Source organism: Bombina bombina, chromosome 1 (assembly GCF_027579735.1).
Source record: "Bombina bombina isolate aBomBom1 chromosome 1, aBomBom1.pri, whole genome shotgun sequence".
NCBI classification, from domain to species: Eukaryota; Metazoa; Chordata; class Amphibia; order Anura; family Bombinatoridae; genus Bombina; species Bombina bombina.
Genome location: NC_069499.1, coordinates 311,682,932 through 311,703,077, shown reverse-complemented (window position 1 = coordinate 311,703,077; position 20,146 = coordinate 311,682,932). Strand labels below are relative to the sequence as shown.

Genomic DNA, 20,146 nt, shown 5'->3' with positions numbered 1-20,146 from the left:
CAGTAAAGTCATAATTAGACATTCATGATTTAGACAGATCATACATTTTAAACATCTTTCCAATTTACTTCTATTATTTATTTTTCTTCCTTCTCTTGTTATCCTTTGCTGAAAGGTATATCTAGGTAAGCTCAGGAGCAGCAAATAACTTAGGTTCTAACTGCTGATTGGTGGCTGCATATATATACCGATTGTCATTGGCTCACTCGTGAAACCAGTAGTGCATTGCTGCTCCTTCAAGAAATAATATCAAGAGAATGAAGCAAATGTGATAATAGAAGTAAACTGGAAAGTTGTTTAAAATTGTCTGTTCTACCTAAATCATGAAAGAAAAATGTTGGGTTTTATGTCCCTTTGAGTTCAGAAAAACAAGGATCTTTGAGCCCTAACATAAATTACAATACAAAATTAAACCAGAGCTTGCTGTACGCAATCGTTATTACTATGATGCTTACTTGACAGCTTCTAAGACATGGAACCTTATTTGAATGGTTAAACCCCCCTATTTCAAATATATGATATATTTCTATGGTGAAGAATGATAAGGCTCTCTTTAGAGTTGACCCAACCCCCTTTAATAAGACTAATGCTGTAAAGTAAAGAATTATTTACCGTAGAGACAATCAACTGACAGCTGATTGGAAATAGGACAACAACTGATGATTGCTGTTTTCATGTAAGGCGTCACGTGTCCCTCTTTGTATTTTAGGAGGTAACATAGGGGAAATTCGGATTATTATAGTCTATGGTGACAAAATAATCTTGATTTTATTAAAGACAGGAGGCGAATATTTTGCATCAAATCTTTACTGAATCCAGACAGCAGCAAAGAGAACATAAAAATAAAAAAATAATAACTTAGTAACAAGACTGCACCAATAAGCACAGCGGAACCAATCAAGAAGAAAAACAAACTTAATGACTATCCATCATCGACCAGGAAGGAACAGCGACTCCCAGGTATGGAAACTCAACAGATGACATGGTCCGAAGATAAATGAGGAAATGATATCCACAGAGTCACTGAAAAAGAAAAAACGAAAAGTAACCACTAATCCCAGAAAGGAATATCAACAGCAATAACATAATTAGTTGGAATTTCTTAGAAAACAAAATCTTTATTAACACATCCAGGGAGGGAACAGAAGGGGGGGGGGGATATACGCCTCCTGTCTTTATTAAAATCAAGATTATTTAGTCACCGTAGGCTATAATAATACAAATTTTATGACAAGACAGGAGGCCTCATATATTGCATTTTTAAAGCACCTACATAAGAATTTCAAACAAAATAAACAATTTCAAAATTTGCCAGAGTTGAAGCTCTGATACCCCTCTTAAAAACCCTGGGGGAGGAGGGTTCTTTTAACCCCATTTTACCTCTGGGGAGGAGGTTCAATCACCCCTATGTGAGAATCCCTGCGGAGGGGCTAGCGGTCATCGGGTTTGAGATATGCCCCTACTAGGGACTGAGAGATAGGGTCTTCCCCAGCTAATTGTGCAGATAAAAGAGACTCTAATATTGAACCTGATAGTTTAGAAGCCAGGGTGACAGGGTTAGAGCCTGTCTCATTGGAAATAAGGGATACCTCTGAAAAGGGCTAAGGACGATTTAATATGTCAGCAATAGCTGATTCAACTAAGGCAAAACATCTACTTTAGAAGAAGGAAAAGTATAGAAAGAGAGAGAGACAAGGAAAATAAATTTCCAAAGAAAGCATAAAATAAGAAAGTATAAAGAAATAAAACCACAATGAGAAATAGTGTCGTGCTGAGCAGCGGCTCGCATAACCGACGGGACCTAGTCACTGGTCAGGCATGCGTCTTCGTGAACTCTCAGCACAGCACCGGAGGAGATAGCCGAATTACGTTAAGGGCAAGAATAGATAATATGATTAGAAGAGTACAAAGAAAGCAGCAGGTAGAACAGAACAGATAACATAGAACCCCTAAATGCAATGCCCAGGAGCAGGGCATACAGCCTTCCAAAGCTGCTTGAGGGCAAAAGCAACTGGAGTGTGTTGAAATAGCCTATACAGGCTTAATATACTTACCAATGACATAGTCTAATAACATACCAGGCAAGGTTTGAAGCTATGGGGCCCATTTATCAAGCTCCGAACGGAGCTTGTGGGCCCGTGTTTCTGGCCAGTCTTCAGACTCTCCAGAAACACCAGTTATGAAGCAGCGGTCTAAAGACCGCTGCTCCATAACTCTGTCCGCCTGCTCTGATGAGGCGGAAAGGAATCGCCGGAAATCAACCTGATCGAGTACGATCGGGTTGATTGACACCTCCCTGCTGGCGACCGATTGGCCGCGAGTCAGCAGGGGGCGGCATTGCACCAGCAGCTCTTGTGAGCTGCTGGTAAAATGTTAAATGCGGAGAGCGTATTGCTCTCCGCATTCAGGGAGGTCTTGCGGACCTGACCCGCACTGTCGGATCAGGTCCGCAAGACCTTTGATAAATAGGCCCCTATGTCTGAAAGGTCTAAAGCAAATGCTAATATAGTTATATAATATGGCCTTAATACAGGCTAAAAGTAGTTATCTAATAATATAGCCTTAATACAGGCTAAATATAGTTATATATACTTATATATAATGAAACGTAATACAAGCTGTTTACTGTATATAATCTAGTATTAATACAGGTAAATATACTATTTAATAAAGTGTTAATACAATTAATATCCTAAAATTAGTAAAACCTGAATAATATAATGAAGCCTTAACAAAGTCTGATATGCTTATATAATAATCTAAACACAGGCTATTTTATAAAATAGCCTAATAAAGGCTAATATACTTATCTTTAATAACCTAATGAAGGCTTATCATATAATATAGCCTAAATGTTGACTAATCCTATACAGGATTATTGGATAATAAAGCCTTAAAATAGGTTAATACACTTATATTTAATAACCTAAAGCAGGCTTATTATAAAACATAGACTAATGAAGGATAATACCAATGTTTAAAGTAGCCTTAAAATAGGCTAATATGCCTATATTAAAACTTTAAAATAATATATATGCTAATATCTCAAATTTAATATATCCTTAAAGGCTTAGTAAGATTATACAAAAATTTATATCTAAAATAAAATATCCTTTAAAAAGAAATAAAATAGCTCGCTTGTTGGGCCATTAACGTAAAGGATAAGAAAAAGCAGCCAACGGCAGCTCGCGCACCTTGCCGTAACAAATCCACGGCCTGATGCCTGATGTCCGCCGGAGCTGGAAAAGGAAGGTACAGGGAGAGAGAAGCAATCACTGCAGACAGCCCACGTGGCATGACCAAGCCGGAATCATTGGGAGGAAGAGGCCAAAAGCAGCCGAGACGCCGGCAGAGAACAAGAGGAAGCCGGCTAAAATCTCCTTCCAACGATTCCGGTAAAAGGAAAGTAAAATAAAGGCATCTAAAAGTACACAATCCAATATAGTATAGCAGCACCACTAATTTAATATAAAATAATTATTTTATTAAGCCAACATAAAACAAACAACGTTTTGGATTTACATCCTTAATCTAATCTTAATCTAATGTGCATACATTTAAAATCAACCTTAAATAGGCTGTAACCACGCCCCCACATACACCTCTACTTATCTTAACCCTTACCTATACAAAATCACATCTATATCCAAAGATAATGCCATCTAGTGGTCAAGGTATATATTAGTTAAACACATAGTCAAAGTTATTACTTAGATCCAATTTTTGGGGAGTCATTGGTATATTATATTCAACATATTTACATTCTATATCTAAATAGATTAATTATCCATTTATTATAAGCATACTCCCCAATCCATTTCCCTATTCATCTCATTTGGGATCATAGTCCCTAGTTCATGTATCCAATATAACTCCCTATTATGCAGAATTTTTGTTCTATTACCCCCTCTTCTAGGCATTCTTACATGCTCCAGTATCTGAAATATTAACTGGTTTATTTGATGTCTTGCCATGATAAAATGATTGGACACAGGGGCCTCCTGATTACCTATTCTGATATTGCTCTTATGTTGATTGATGCGTTCACGCACCTTGCGGGTGGTCTCGCCCACATACCCCAGCCTACATGGGCACTTAATCAAATAGACTGCGTAGTTTGTATTACAGGTAAAATGATCCCTTAGTTTGTCTTTTTTACCTGTCTGAGGATGTGTGCAAATGCCTTTTATGATGCTGTTGCAATTTTGACAACCAAGACAGGGAAAACATCCCATATTTTTATCTCCAATGTATCTTTGGCTGTCCTTTTTTGAACCAACATCTGCCTTTACTAAGGTGTCTTTAAGGTGTTTACCTCTTCTAAATGCAGTCATAGGGGGACTTATAAATAATTTAACGGCTGGGTGTGAAATCTGTAAAACGTGCCAATGTTTTCGCAGAACTTTTTGTATCTGACTACTCCAGGGGGAAAATTAATTAACGAAAATCATTCTAGGGGTATCTTTCACCCTCATTTTATCTTTAAGTAGGGTGGCCCAAGGGATTTTTAAAACATCTTCTATTCCCTGATCAATAACCTCCGCTGGATATCCCTTCTGTTTGAAGAGTGTACCCATTTCTACAAGCCTATCTTTGATCAAACATACACCTAGATTACGAGTTGTGCGTTCGTGTTTAAACGCTGAAAAAATGGTAATTTCAGCATTAAAACAGCACTGCAGCCATTACAAGTTTTGTTGGTATAGCTGTACCGCAAGCCTTTTAAACTGTAACGCAACATCAGTCCCGCACTCGTAAAAATTATGTTTTTTCAAAAAAAGCTTGCTACACGCTATACCGAGAAGATCCGTTTTGCAATCTAAAAGCAGTAGTTATGAGTTTTACACAACAAAACTGTTACATAAAACTCATAACTAAAATGTTACAAAGTACACTAACACATAAACTACCTATTAACCCCTAAACCTAGGCCCTCCAGCATCGCAAATACTATATTAAACTTATTAACCCCTAATCTGCCGCTCCCGACATCACCGCCACTAATACAAATTATTAACCCCTATTCCGCCGCTCCCCGACAGAGCCGCCACTATACTAAAGTTATTAACCCCTAATTCCACCGCAACTATAATAAACCTATTTTGGAAATTCAAATCAGCCAATAGGATGAGAGCTACTGAAATTCTATTGGGTATTCAAATCAGCTAATAGAATTTCAGTAGCTCTCATCCTATTGGCTGATTTGAACATCCAATAGGATTTCAGTAGCTCTCATCCTATTGGCTGATTTGAATTTCCCAAATCAAATCAGCCAATAGGAATGCAAGGGACGCCATTTTGAATTGTGTACCTTGCATTGAAGATTCAGTATATGGCGGCGACCGTATGAAGAGGATGCTCCACACCGGATGTCTTCAGGATGGACCCTCTCCGTGCCGCCGGGATAAAGATAGAAGACGCCACCAGGATGAAGATAGAAAATGCCCCCTGGATGCAGAAGGAGCCACCTGCCGCCTGCATGAAGATGGAGCCGTCTGGATGAAGATGGAGCCACCGGGATGAAGATCCTCCAAGCAGGACTTCAGCAACTGTAAGTGGATCTTCAGGGGTTAGTGTTAGGATTTGTTTCTTTTTTTTTTGGGTGTTTTTTTTTCTAAGTTTAGGATTTGGGCGTTTTGTAAAAGAGCTAAATGCCCTTTTCAGGGCAATGCAAAAGAGCTAAATGCCCTTTTAAGGGTAATGCCCATACAAATGCCCTTTTCAGGGCAATGGGTAGCTTAGGTTTTTTTTGGATAGTTTTTTTTTTTATTTTGTGGGTTTGGGGGGGTTTGTAATGTTAGTGGGTCTTTGTAATTTTTTTCAGTTAAAAGAGCTGTTTAACTTAGGGCAATGCCCTACAAAATGCCCTTTTAAGGGCTATTGGTAGTTTATTTTAGATTATGTTTTTTATTTTGGGGTGTTTTTTTTAAATAGCTATTTGAATATGAATAATTTTTATTATTTTTGATCATTCGTTTTTTATTTTGTGTAATGTTTTTATTTCGTTTTGGGGTGGGTTTTTATTTTTAAATTAGGGGTTGGGCATTTCATAAAAGAGCTGAATGCCATTTTAAGGGCAGGAAAAAACAGGGTATTAGAATAAGAATATTTTTTTTGTTTTGGATCATTTCTTTGTTATTTTTTGTAATGGTAGGTTTTTTATTTTTTGTAATTTTAGTGTTTATTATTTTTTGTAATTGTAGGTTTTTATTTTTGTAATGTTAGGTTTTAGTGTAAGGCAGCTTAGGTTTTATTTCACAGGTACGTTTGTATTTATTTTAACTAGGTAGTTAGTAAATAGTTAATAACTATTTATTAACTAGTCTACCTAGTTAAAATAAATACAAACTTACCTATGAAATAAAAATAAAACCTAAGCTAGCTACAATATAATTATTAGTTATATTGTAGCTAGCTTAGGTTTTATTTCACAGGTATGTATTTGGTTTCAAATAGGTATTATTTAGTTAATAATTGTATCTTTAATTTAGCTCTATTTTAATTATGTTAAAGTCAGGGGGTACAAACACAAAGTGGCACACGGTATAAAGGCTATACCTTTTATTAGAGCAACGTTTCGGGGCTCCTGCCCCTTTCTCAAGCTAATTTCAAATGCAAAAAACACACCCTTTATAGACCTAACAATAAAACAGGTAACCAATAAGCACACATGGGAGGGGTTAACAAAAAAATGACATAATCAAAGCTCATTTTACAAGGAAAAAACTTTTCAACATTAACCCTATATTCATTATGTGTGTATTGGGTTCCCTGATTAAAACAAACGCAGTAAACTACCCACCATTTTAGATGTACTAATGAGTATACTTTCACAGGTTATGAATTTCAAATTAATGGAAGAACCTATTGAGCCCCTTGGGAAACATACACCTAGATTACGAGTTTTGCGTTTACAGGGGTGCGGTGCTAACAAGCAGTTTTCCCTCACCGCTCACTTGCAGACAACACTGGTATTACGGGTTTTTAAAAACCTAGCGTTAACCGCAAAAAAGTGAGCGAAGAGCAAAATTTAGCTCCACATCTCACCTCAATACCAGCGCTGCTTACGGTAGCAGTGAGCAGGTAAAACGTGCTCGTGCACGATTTCCCCATAGGAATCAATGGGGGAGAGCAGGCTGAAAAAAAAACCTAACACCTGCAAAAAAGCAGTGTTCAGCTTCTAACGCAGCCCCATTGATTCCTGTGTGGAAATATTTTATATGTCTACACCTAACACCCTAACATGAACCCAGAGTCTAAACACCCCTAATCTTACACTTATTAACCCCTAATATGCCGCCCCCGACAAAGCTGACACCTGCATTATATTATCAACCCCTAATCTGCCGCTCCGGACACCGCCGCCAACTATATTATACTTATGAACCCCTAATCTGCTGCCCCCGACATCGCCGAACCCTACATTATATTTATTAACCCCTAATTTACCACCCCCAATGTCGCTGCAACCTAACTACATTTATTAACCCCTAATCTGCCGCCCACAACGTCACCACCACTATAATAAAGTTATTAACCCCTAAACCTAAGTCTAACCCTAACCCCCCCTAACTTAAATATAATTAAAATAAAATCTAACTAAAATTACTACAATTCACTAAATTCACTAAATTATTCCTATTTAAAACTAAATACCTATAAAATAAACCCTACGCTAGCTACAATATAACTTATTTTTATTTTACAGGCAACTTTTTATTTATTTTAACTAGGTACAATAGTTATTAAATAGTTATTAACTATTTAATAACTTGCTAGTTAAAATAAAGACACATTTACCTGTAAAATAAAACCTAAACTAAGTTACAATTACACACACAACACTACACTATAATTAAATAAATTACCTAAACTAAATACAATTAATTACAATTTAAAAAAATTATCTAAAGTACAAAAAAAAAACCCCCACTAAATTACAGAAAATAATAAAATAATTACAAGATTTTTAAACTAATTACACCTACTCTAATCCCCCTAACAAAATAAAAAAGTCCCCCAAAATAAAAAAAACCCTACCCTACACTAAATTACAAATAGCCCTTAAAAGGGCCTTTTGTGGGGCATTGCCCCAAAGTAATACACTCTTTTACCTGTAAAAAAAATTACAAATACCCCCCCAACATTAAAACCCACCACCCACACAACCAACCCTACTCTAAAACCCACACAATCCCCCCTTTAAAGGGGGATTAGGTGGGTTTTAGAGTAGGGTTGGTTGTGTGGGTGGTAGGTTTTAATGTTGGGGGTATATGTAATTTTTTTTTACAGGTAAAAGAGCTGATTACTTTGGGGCAATGCCCCGCAAAAGGCACTTTTAAGGGCTATTTGTAATTTAGTGTACGGTAGAGCTTTTTTTTTTATTTTGGGGAGCTTTTTCATTTTGTTAGGGGGATTAGAGTAGGTGTAATTAGTTTAAAAATCTTGTAATTATTTTATTATTTTCTGTAATTTAGTGGGGTTTTTTTTTCGTACTTTAGATAATTTTTAAAATTGTAATTAATTGTATTTAGTTTAGGTAATTTATTTAATTATAGTGTAGTGTTAGGTGTAATTGTAACTTAGTTTAGGTTTTATTTTACAGGTAAATTTGTCTTTATTTTAACTAGGTAGTTATTAAATAGTTAATAACTATTTAATAACTATTGTACCTAGTTAAAATAAATACAAACTTGCCTGTAAAATAAAAATAAACCCTAAGCTACCTACATTGTAACTATTAGTTATATTCTAGCTAGCTTAGGGTTTATTTTATAGATAAGTATTTAGTTTTAAATAGGAATAATTTAGCTAATTATAGTAATTTTATTTCGATTTATTGTAATTATATTTAAGTTAGGGGGGGTTAGGGTTAGACTTAGATTTAGGGGTTAATACATTTAATATAGTGGCAATGTGTTTGCGATGTGGGGTGGCCTCGGTTTAGGGGTTAATAGGTAGTTTATGGGTGTTAGTGTACTTTTTAGCACTTTAGTTAAGAGTTTTATGCTACGGCGTTGTAGTGTAAAACTCTTAACTACTGACTTTAAAATGCGGTACCAGGCTTGACAGGAGAGGGTCTACCGCTCACTTTTGGTTAGACTCGTAATACCGGCGTTATGCAAGTCCCATTGAAAATATAGGATACGCAATTGACGTAAGTGGATTTGCGGTATTTCCGAGTCTGGCCAAAAAAGTGAGCGGTGAGCCTGTCATTTCAAGATTCGTAATACCAGCGGGCGTTAAAAAGCAGCATTGGGACCTCTCAACGCTGCTTTTTAACACTAACGCACAACTCGTAATCTAGCCGATAGTGTTTAGACGCCAGATCCAATTGGCTTCCCCATTAAAGGGACACTCAGGTTAAATTAAATTTTCATGATTCAGATACAGCATGTAATTTTAAACAGCTTTCCAATTTACTTCCATTAAAAAAAATGTGCACAGTCTTTTATATTTACAATTTTTGAGTCACCAGATCCTACTGAGCATGTGCAAGAAGTCACAGACTATACGTATATGCATTTGTGATTGGCTGATTGCTATCACATGGTACAAGGGGAGTGGAAATAGACATAACTTTGAAATTTGTTATAAAAAAAAACTACTACTCATTTGAAGTTCAGACTAAGTGCTATTGCATTGTCTTGTTATCTTGCATTTGTTGATTATGCAAATCTAATGTGTTGACTGATCCTTTAAGTAAATATGTCCCCCCCTCTTGGTTTTTTGGGAGCGCTATCTATAACAAGATAGCTTAATTGGTTGGCCTGATGTCCCATTTCTGCAAAATGTGCTGGTACTGTGAGGTGTAACATTTTGTCACTGTGTACGGTCGACTTATGTTGGCAAATGCAACCTCTTCTAAAGTCAGGGGGTGTAAGGGTTAGTGTTAGAGTTAGGGTTACGTTAGGGTTAGGTTTAAGGGTTAATATAGTTTAATTTAGGTTGTTACGATGTGGGGGGCTGGTGGTTTAGAGGTTTTTAGGTTTATTTAGTGGTAGTTATGTGAGAGGCCAGAGGCAGGGCCGCCATCAGGGGGTGACAGGGGTGACTCCTGTCAGGGGCCCAATGGGCCAGGGGAGCCCCATGAGGCAAGAACTAAAAAAAAATATATATATTTTTTTTTATTTTTTTTTTTATTTTGGCAGCCACCAGTGGGTACTACAGCATATTCCAGTTTACTGCCCCTTTATGCAAGGACTTTCCAGATGCAAGGAGGCGTTTTATCTAAGATTTTTACATCTGCATAAAATGTTATACTCTGACTAAGATTGCTCAGTGTTTGAAATGAGACAGGTTAACTTAAAACTGTGCAATATACACTACAGCTGACTTAATTTTTAAATACATACTAACAAGCCTAAATCCTTCATTTAACCAGATCTAATGGTATGAGTACCACAGCTTATGGTTCCACCAAGACCATATAGAGTACAGAATTTTCAAAATCCTTAAGTACAGCTGACAGATGGGAACATTTGTACACTATATTTTAAGTGGTGCTCTTGGTTGGGGAAAATGGGGGAAAAACAAACAAACACATGTCAACCTTTTAAAAGTACTTTTCTTCATGTAGCCATCTACCCAGATCATTAATGTACAATTTTGAATTCACAGAATTATTTTTGTTTGCACATTTACAAATATGATTCTTTAAAAAGTGATCTCTTAATTTCTGCATTTTTTTTTATCATGCATGTCACACACTGTTGATTTAGAGAATGCAAGGTGCATACATGTTTCCTCCTGTGAGTGTTTCAGTGGGTGTCTGTGTTTATGTCTTTGTCCTTTGGTTTGTGTCTTTATGAGTGTGTATGTATTTTTTTTCTGTGGGTCTCTCTGTGAGGGTGGATGTGTATGTCTTTGTGCATTTTCTGTGGATGTCTGTGAGGGTGTGTACATATGTCTTTGAGCTTTTTCTATGGGTGTCTCTGTGAGGGTATGTGTATGTTTGTCTTTGTGTATTTTCTCTGGATGCCTCTGTGAGAGTGGGTGTGTATGTCTGTGTTTTCTGTGGATGTCTCAGTGAGGGTGTGCATATATATGTCTTTCTGTGTTTTATGTGGTTGTCTCTCTGTGTGTGTATGTCTTTGTGTGTTTTCTGAGGCTGTCTCTGTCGGTGTTTCCTTGGGTGTATGTGCAAGTTGGAGTTTGTGTGTGTGTCCATTGTCTGTTCCTTTTTAGGACATTTTGACCTTACTACTGATTATTCACATCTTTCTACAGACTTTGAGACTAATGAGACCTTTCCGGAAGTCACCAATCCACCATTTAACCTTTAAATTATTGTTTAGGCAGTTCAGGGCCCTTCCTTTCAGCCACTGCATGCTGTTGTCATCATTTAGTTGGCATCTTCCTTTACAAAAGATGATCAGAACTCCATATTTTGATTTCTAAATCTCCTTTTTTTTTTTTTTTTTTTACAAAACTGTAGTTTACCTCATTACTTGACAGGTCAATGTAAACAAGTGCTGAGTGTCTGTTTGGGTGTCTGAGTGTGCTTCTTTTCATGTCTGCTAGAGTGTCTATATGTGAATCCTTATGTGTGAGTGTGGGTGTGTTTCAGTGTATGACTGTGTCTGTGTGTTTGTATGTTACTACCTTTACAACATTTCCAAGTTTAAATAGACACTTAAGAATAAAGTGCATATAAGTTTTAGTCACTTGGTCAAAAATTGCACATGTCAAGGAGGGGGGGGGGCCTGATCAATGGTCAAGTCAGGGGCCCCAGCATTTCTAGTGGCAGCCCTGGCCAGAGGTTTAGGGATTAATAACTTTATTTAGTGGCAGCGATGTCGGGGAGCGGCGGAATAGTGGTTAATAGATTTATTATAGTGTGGGCGATGTTGGAGTGCAGGAGAATAGGGGTTTATAACTTTATTTAGGTGGCGGAGATATTGGGAGCAGCAGATTAGGGGTTAATAACATTAATGTAGGTGTCGGTGATGTCGGGGGCAGCAGATTAGGGATTTTTAGATGTGGGGTTTATGTTAGGGTGTAAGGTTTAAACGTTCCTTTTTTTCCCCCATAGACATCAATGGGGCTGCGTTATGGAGCTTTTCATTCCGCGATCGCAGATGTTAGTTTTATTTCTGACACCTTCTCCCCATTGATGTCTCTGGGGAAAGCGTGCATGAGCTCGTCAAAACATCGCTTGAATTGTGTGCGGTATGGAGCTCAACGCAACCATATCACATGCACAAGCCGGCTGTTTCAAAACTTGTAATGGCTGCGCTATAAGGGGTGAAATAACGCAACTTTTGTTGCGTTCGTTAAATTCCCTATAGCGCGCATAATTTGTAATCTAGGTGATAATAATTTAAACGAAACAGCAAACTAAATAAATACATGAATACAATAAATAAATCGAAGAGTAAATAAAACAAGAATAAATAAATATATAAGTATCAAAATATAATATAATAAGGAGAAAATAATACGTGACCTGCTGTCTGGAAGCAGCAAAGAAAAGAGGAAGTGCTGGACTTGTTCATTACGGTTTATTAGGCTGCTGTGTGCTGATTGGTGCAGTCTTGTTACTATGTTATTTCTTTTTTCTCTGTATGTTTTCTTTGCTGCTGTTTGGATTCAGTAAAGATTTGATGCAAAATATGAAGCCTCCTGTCTTGCATTAAAATCCTTCTCTGATTTTGCTTCATATGCCTATGGGATCCACTGTTACCATGGTTATCACCTGATACACACCCAGGTGTGACCTATAGTGAGAAAAAACTATTTGTTAAAATTAAATAGAGCATTATTTTTGTCCATTAAACCACAGAACTGTTACATTGCAGTGATATTTTTCTTCAGCTTCTAGTACCAAACACATAATAATAGTAACTTTAAACCTGAATTTAACACAACAGATAGAAAAGCCCAAGGCAAGTAATGTCCTATTGAGACTACAGCATACTGTATCACTCCTGTAACAAATAAGCTAAATTTAGATATATGTTCACAGCTCAGCAATAAATATTAACATCGCCCCAAGGTTCTAAGTTTTGAAGAACGTTTGTGAAATTAGAATATCCAATTTAGATAAAAGTTCAGTTACTTTGCTATTTCCTATTTGAAACTTTTAGTTACAATATTAATTAATTGTTTTGTAAAAGTATTTGATGTGTTTAAATAAAAATAAAGTATTTAGTATTTCTATCCAAATCCAAAAATCAAGAGATGTACAGACCTCCCAACTGTCCCTATTTGAGAGGCACAGTCGCTGATTCAGAGCTCTGCTCTGCTGTCCCTCTAAAACAGCCAAATGTCACTATTTGCAGAATTTCCTTTAGCCTCACCAAGAAACACCCACAAACTGCCCAGACACACTCACTGACCATCCAGAAACTCAGACAATCCTGCCCACTAACCACCCATGATCCTACCCCCAACATGGCTCCACCCACAAAATAGTGACAGGCCCCAATCAACCGCCTGAGTCCCTGATACCAAGCCACAATTGTTGGGAAGTATGGATGTATGTTACATGTGTAAACTGAAATAATGCTGATTTAAATAACTTATTGATGGACAGCTCCACTTTCAAAGGTATAGTAAACACAGATTTATAATATAAAGTATTTAATGATATGTAATTGCTATATTAAATTTTTTTGCAGTACACTGTCTCTTATAAAAGCAGAGCTCCCAACTGTAGTGCAGAATTGTTACTATTTGGGAGCTCTGCCCCACTGTCCCTTGTGTACAAAAATCCTGGTTTTCAAAGTGAAACAAGAGGCTACCCCAATCACCTACAAACCACCTAACCCTGCCTATAGCGCTGCAGAATCTGTTTTGTGCGGTATAGCCGTAGCGTACACACCGCACAAAATGGGGCCTTACCGCTATTTCGATACCGCCGGTATTACAAGTCACCATGAAACTTTCTTTTGTTGTGCGGTATGGTGTTGTAAAAAAGTTCAGACTTGGCGTGCTCATGCACTTGCTCATGCACGTATACCGCATTTTCTCATTCCCCATTGAAGTCTATGGAGAAAACACCCTAACATAAACCCCTAGTCTAATAACCCCTAAACCGCTGTCCCCTCACATCACAAACACTTCCTAATCTAATACCCTCTTAAAAATAAAAAAGCCACCCCAAAATAAAAACACCCTCTAATTTAACAATAAACTACCAATAGCCCTTAAAAGGGCCTTTTGTAGGGCATTGCCCTAAAGAAATCAGCTCTTTTTTAAAAAAAAAATATACAAAGTCCCCCCTTAAATTTCAACCACCCACCCAACACCCCAAAATAAAAAACACCTAACTAAAAAAAACTAACCTACCCATTGCCCCTAAAGGGGCATTTGTATGGACATTGCCATTAAAAGGACAATCAGCTCTTTCACTGCACATAAAAATAAAAAAGCCCTAATCTAAAAAAATAAAACACCCCAAAAAACAAAAAAAAACAACTAACACTACCCCTGAAATAGGTACTCACCATTACTGAAGTCCGACTATGCATCTTCTTCCAGGCAGCGAAAAGTATTAATCCTTGCGGATCCATCTTCTTCCATCGCGGGACCATCTTCTATCTTCTTGCCGGAGGTGCGGAGCGGTCTTCTAAAGCGCAGATCTGGAGCGGTGGTCCTTATCGGCGGCGGCGGTAATCAGCAATGTGGAAGGTCCTCTTGATGTGATCGTCCACCACACACTGAAGATTGATTGCAAGCTACCCCTTTTATATTGGAGTACCCTGCATTCCTATTGGCTGAAAATTTAAAATCAGCCAATAGGATGAGAGCTGCTTACATCCTATTGGCTGATTTGAACAGTGTTAGGTTACGGGCTTAGTTATTAGATTAATACTTTGCGATGTGGGGGGTTGGCGGTATAGGTGTTGATAGGTTAATTTGTTTTTTGCGTTGTGGGGGGTTGGGGGATTAGGGGTTAATAGTGTAACTATGTAGATTGCGATGTGGGGGGTTGGCTGTTTAGAGGTTAATAGTTTAATTAGGTAGTTTGCGTTGTTGGGGGATGGCAGTTTAGAGGTCAATAGGTTTATATATTTGTGTGCATTGTGGGGGGATGGCGGATTAGGAGTTAATAACCTTTATTAGTAGTTGCGATGTGGGGGAATGGTGGATATAGGGGTTTTGACGTGTCGGTTTAATTATTTTTAGATGGTTCGATTTTACATGGGATTTCAACTTTTATTTTTTTTAAATTACGCATCGGCAGATCATATACTGGCGTAAGTCACTGGCAATGCTAGAAATGTGTATTTGCGCACATTTCTGAACCTCGCAGTTAGTTCAATTTATGGCAGTATATAATCTGCGGCGCCGTTTATGGGATTCACCCGATGTGCGAGGTGAACTTACAGGCGACATGGGTTTCAGCAGTTTCACTGAAGCTTACTCGGCAATATGTAATCTCGCCCAATGTGTTTATTCCCACACCATTTATTTTAACCTGATTCTAGCCAATTTCTTTTATTGCACCTTTCCATCTTGTTTCACAGATGAATACTTATCTTCAAAAATCCCTTTGGCTTTTATTCACAGCTCAAGATGGACACTGTAATCACTAAAATAGTGATAGCCAAAAACAAACAGACATTTTTTTTACTACATATCTTACAAAGTTTCTACCTTTTCTTCCTCTGAGTCACTTTCTTTTTAAGGATAGAACTCTGTCTCTCGTGCTAATCATACAATATCATTTGTTAGGTTCCATGACACCTCCTATACCATCTTCCTTGAAGGTGTCTCTAGTCTTTATCCACCTGCTATTTGGAAAACTACACTCTAAAAACAAATATGATCTCCAACATATCTTTATGGGCTTTTTCTGCCTTATAATCAATATATTGAATACTTTTACAGAATTACCCTCAAGCAAAAGCCATCACAAGAAATATGTCCCTCCTTGTTATATTATTTCCAACAACAAACAGGCACAGACTTTGCTCTTTCTTTCACTCCTTACATGTATGTATGCACCAGTACTTGTTGCTTCTATCTGCAGAACATCCTACAAATCACCTTTTTTTTATAAATAATTCACAGCAATTGACTAGTCCATTTCTAACTCATTAATTATTTGAAAATACTGTAAGACATTGTTACTGTCAGTAAAGAGGCTAAATATTTCTACCATGCTCATTCGTCAGTTTTCTTCCCTGCTTCTTCCAACTATCTCTCCCTACTCTGGCTTTCAGTTGCTTCTAGAATCAAATTCACTGTCCAGAACATAAGACTTACAAAGACCTGTACCTTCCCTCTTCCAATCAGTTTGTAATGCTGAGGGGAGAAATCACAGGTGCAGGTGCACAATGGCCTGGATTACAAATTTAGCAGTAAATCCATTTCGAACACACCGTGCACTATGTGGCTGTAACGCTATTCCATTGCGCCACCATTACAAGTGTCAATCAAACTTTCTATTCACATGCGTTGTGTGTTATGCGTGAAAGTAATACCAAATTATTTACCAAATTATTATAGAACATTAAGACCAAGATTACAAGTTGCGCGGTATAGCCGTAGCGTACACACCACACAAAATAGGGCCATATCGCTTTCCATACCGCCGGTATTACAAGTCACCATAAAACTTTCTTTTGCATTCTCCATTAAAGTCTAAAAAGAAAAGAAAGTTATCAAAAAACATCTCCCCCCCCACATCGCCATTACTAAATAAAGCTATTAACCCCTAATCCACCATTCACCCACATCGCCAACACTACATAAAGCTATTAACCCCTAAACCACCGCCCCCCCACCTCGCCAACCCCAAATAAAGCTATTAGCTCCTAAACCGCCATCCCCCACATTTCCAACACTAAATAAAGCTATTAACACCTAAACCGACGTCCACCCACATCACCAACACTAAATACAGCTATTAACCCCTGAACCTCAGTCCCCCACATCGCCAACACTAAATAAGGCTATTAACCCCTAAACTGCCGCCCCCACATCACAACTACCTAAATTAAACTCTTGAACCTAACACCACCTAACTTTAACAAACTTAAAATATACCTAAATTAAAGTAACAATATACTAACTACCTTAAAATAAATAAAAACTTACATGTGAAATTAAATTAAAACCTAACCTTAAACTAAAAAAACCTAACATTACTTTTTTACAAAAATAAATAATGCAAAAAATAAAAAAGCTACATTACCAAAAAAAAAAACAAGAAACCTAACATTACTAAAAATAATAAAACCTAACATTACCAAATAACAAAATAAAAACTACCATTACAAAAAATAATAAACACTAAAATTAGAAAAAATAAAAAGATACCATTACAAAAAATAACAAACAAAATTATCCAAAATAATAAAAATTATTCCTATTCTAATACCCCACAAAAAAATGTTAGGTGGTAATTGGTGTTTTTTTTAAGGTAAAACAATTGTTAGCTTTGGGGCAATGCCCTGCAAATGGCCCTTTTAAGGGCTATTGGTAGTTTATTTTTAGATTAGGGTTTTTTATTTTTTTGGGGTGTTTTATTTTTTGGGGGGCGGTATTAGAATAGGAATAATATTATTATTTTGGATAATTTTGTTTATTATTTGTAATGGTAGCTTTTTTAATTTAATGTAATTTTAGACTTTATTTTTTTGTAATGGTATTTTTATTTTATTTTTGTTATGTTAGGTTTTATTTTTAGTAATGTTAGGTTTTTTTATTTTTTGTATTATTATTATTTATTTTTTTAAATAAGCTTAGGTTTTAATTGGTTTTCACAGATAAGTTTTTATTTATTTTAAGGTAGTTAACATATTTAATCAACTTTAATTTAGGTGTATTTTAATTTTGTTAAAGTTAGGGGTGCTAGGTTTAGGGGTTAATAGTTTAATTTAGGTAGTTGTGATGTGGGCTATGGCGGTTTAGGGGTTAATAGTTTAATTTAGGTAGTTGTGATGCGGGAGGATGGCAGTTTAGGGGTTAATAGCTTTATTTATTAGTTGTAATACGGGGGATAGTGATTTAGGGGTTAATAGTGTAGTTTATGGGTGTTTCAGAAAAGCCATACAGCGCAACTTGTAATATCAAGTAGGTGACCATTCTGCATGCAAAGACCATTTTGCGCACGGTAAAGCCATACCTCACAACTTGTAATCCAGTCCAATGTGCTTACAGTCTTGGTGGAGAGAGAAGGAGCAACAGATGTTAACACGCAGAAGGCCTGTCATTCAGGGAAGAGAGGTAACACTCTGTACTTCTCTGCTGTGCATGAAGTGTGGAGCGAAAGGGTCCCTTGAACTGCCTTGCCCTTACTACACCCTCTCAAAAAGTGTCCAGGTAATGAGTGGGAAGACAGTGAAAGCCCTACATCCAATACATTTTCTTTCCTGATGGATTCTGATATAAGATTCAATTAATATTATAAACTCTGCCGGGAACAGGGCACTGAATAGTTTTGTATCAGTCTGTATGCTCATATTTATTTTAACATAATGTTCGTTGAATCGCCTATATAGTGGTATAGGCGGGTTATATACCAAATGAAAGAATTAGTAAATCATCATATTATAGCTTTATTGTGGAGACAGTGTTAAATATACAGTATTTCATATATTTGTCCTCAGAGAAACAATTGGATAATTAGTGTGATCTGTAGTAAATATTTAACAGCCTTGTCCTAGAACTTTCTCTTCCTTGATCACTATCAACCTTGAAATGTGTAAGATTTTTTTTCTTCATTTTTGCAGATTGATAAACAATGAAAGACAAATACTTTAGAGCATTTCTCTCTATTGCGTGGTACTTGCTATATAGAATTGTCAGTATCACTAGGGTAAATATGAACAAACTCTGAGGCAGATCTCTGTATAATCCACTACCTAAAAAAATTATTTGCAGGGACTAACAAGACCTTTGTCAAGGGGAAAAACCAAATTGCAATAAGCTTTCCTCCTAACTTATTACTAAGGACCAGTGGCGTCACTAGGGTTGGTGTCACCCGGTGCGGTAAGTCATGGTGTCACCCCTCCCAGAAAGCAGACACACACAAAAACACAGGCAAACACACATACAAACACTCAGACACACTTAAAAACATTCTCAGATGCACACACAAACACTCGGAAACACACTCAGACACACACACAAAAACACACACACAAAAACACTGAGACACACAAAAACTCAGACACACACATACAAAATATTTAAACTGCACTGCATTAATTATGAAGCCAGGGCCGGATTGGGCAGCCGGGATACCGGGAAAAATCCCAGTGGGCCGCCGGCCGGCAGTTCAGCTGGGCTGCCTGGCTGGCTGGCTGGCTGCTGCTGTATAAATTATATGATGTATTTAATTTTTTGCTTGCTTGCAATATTGCGGCCTGTAATCTTATAGTCCCTGTTACACTGACTTACACTTACTCTGTCTGTGACTGGCCTGCAGCACTGTGTCTAGTATGTAAAGTTATAACCTAACCTTCCTTAACCCCCTCTGCCTCCGGCTCCGCAAGTTAACCTAACCGTTAACCTTACCGCAACTAGTAACTTACTTAGCCAAATAGGAGCGATTTGAATCATTTACTCAGACAGTTATGAAGTCTGTGTCTGTTTGTCACTCACACACAGTCACAGGCTCAGTCTGTCACAGTGTCACTGAGGCTGGCGGCGGGCCGAGCAGGGCCACTGCGGGCTATGGAGAACTTACGTCACAAAGTGAGTTGACTGATTCTGTCTTCCGTTCTCACCACCATGTGACATAGTGGAGGGAGCCTCAGCCTGGGAGCGGCTGCGTCAGTGAGCCAAACCATTGTTGAGGAGTCCTGTAAGTTGCAGCAGGCCCCGTGGGCATGGGGTCACATGTGGGAGCAGGGACTGAAGAAAGATGGCGGGACCGGCGGCAACTTGGGCAGTAAAGCAGAGAGGCAGCAGCCCAGGCACATTCATTTGGTTCAGTTCAACTTGTCTGAACTTGATCATCACGATCAAACATGGGGTCACGCGTGGGACGGTCTCAGCAAGTCGGCAACGGAGTTGCAGAGAACAACAACACCATACACCCACCAAGCTTTAACAGAGTAAGTTGAGTTCCAAATAATTATAAAACTTAGTTTAGGTATGTAAGAATAATATAATGTATATCATTATGTTAATTAAAAATAGTGAGTTTAGCGTCAGCGAAAAGGGGCACAAATTAAATTATTATATG

The 20,146-nt window shown here is 37.4% G+C and overlaps 1 protein-coding gene and 1 long non-coding RNA gene across 2 annotated transcripts in view; both read right to left on the bottom strand.

The window, feature by feature from the left end:
• Window positions 1-1,017, bottom strand: part of LOC128637557 (fibrinogen-like protein 1-like protein) — a 35,709-nt gene extending 34,692 nt beyond the window's left edge. Inside the window, exon 1 of the mRNA XM_053689798.1 lies at window positions 916-1,017. The gene's annotated coding sequence lies outside the window, so the exon portion shown is untranslated. The remainder of the gene's footprint in view (window positions 1-915) is intronic.
• An 11,472-nt stretch (window positions 1,018-12,489) lies between these two features.
• The window catches only part of LOC128645249 (uncharacterized), a 107,126-nt gene continuing 99,469 nt past the window's right edge, over window positions 12,490-20,146 (bottom strand). The window contains exon 3 of the long non-coding RNA XR_008400089.1: window positions 12,490-12,719. This is a non-coding gene — a long non-coding RNA (uncharacterized LOC128645249). The remainder of the gene's footprint in view (window positions 12,720-20,146) is intronic.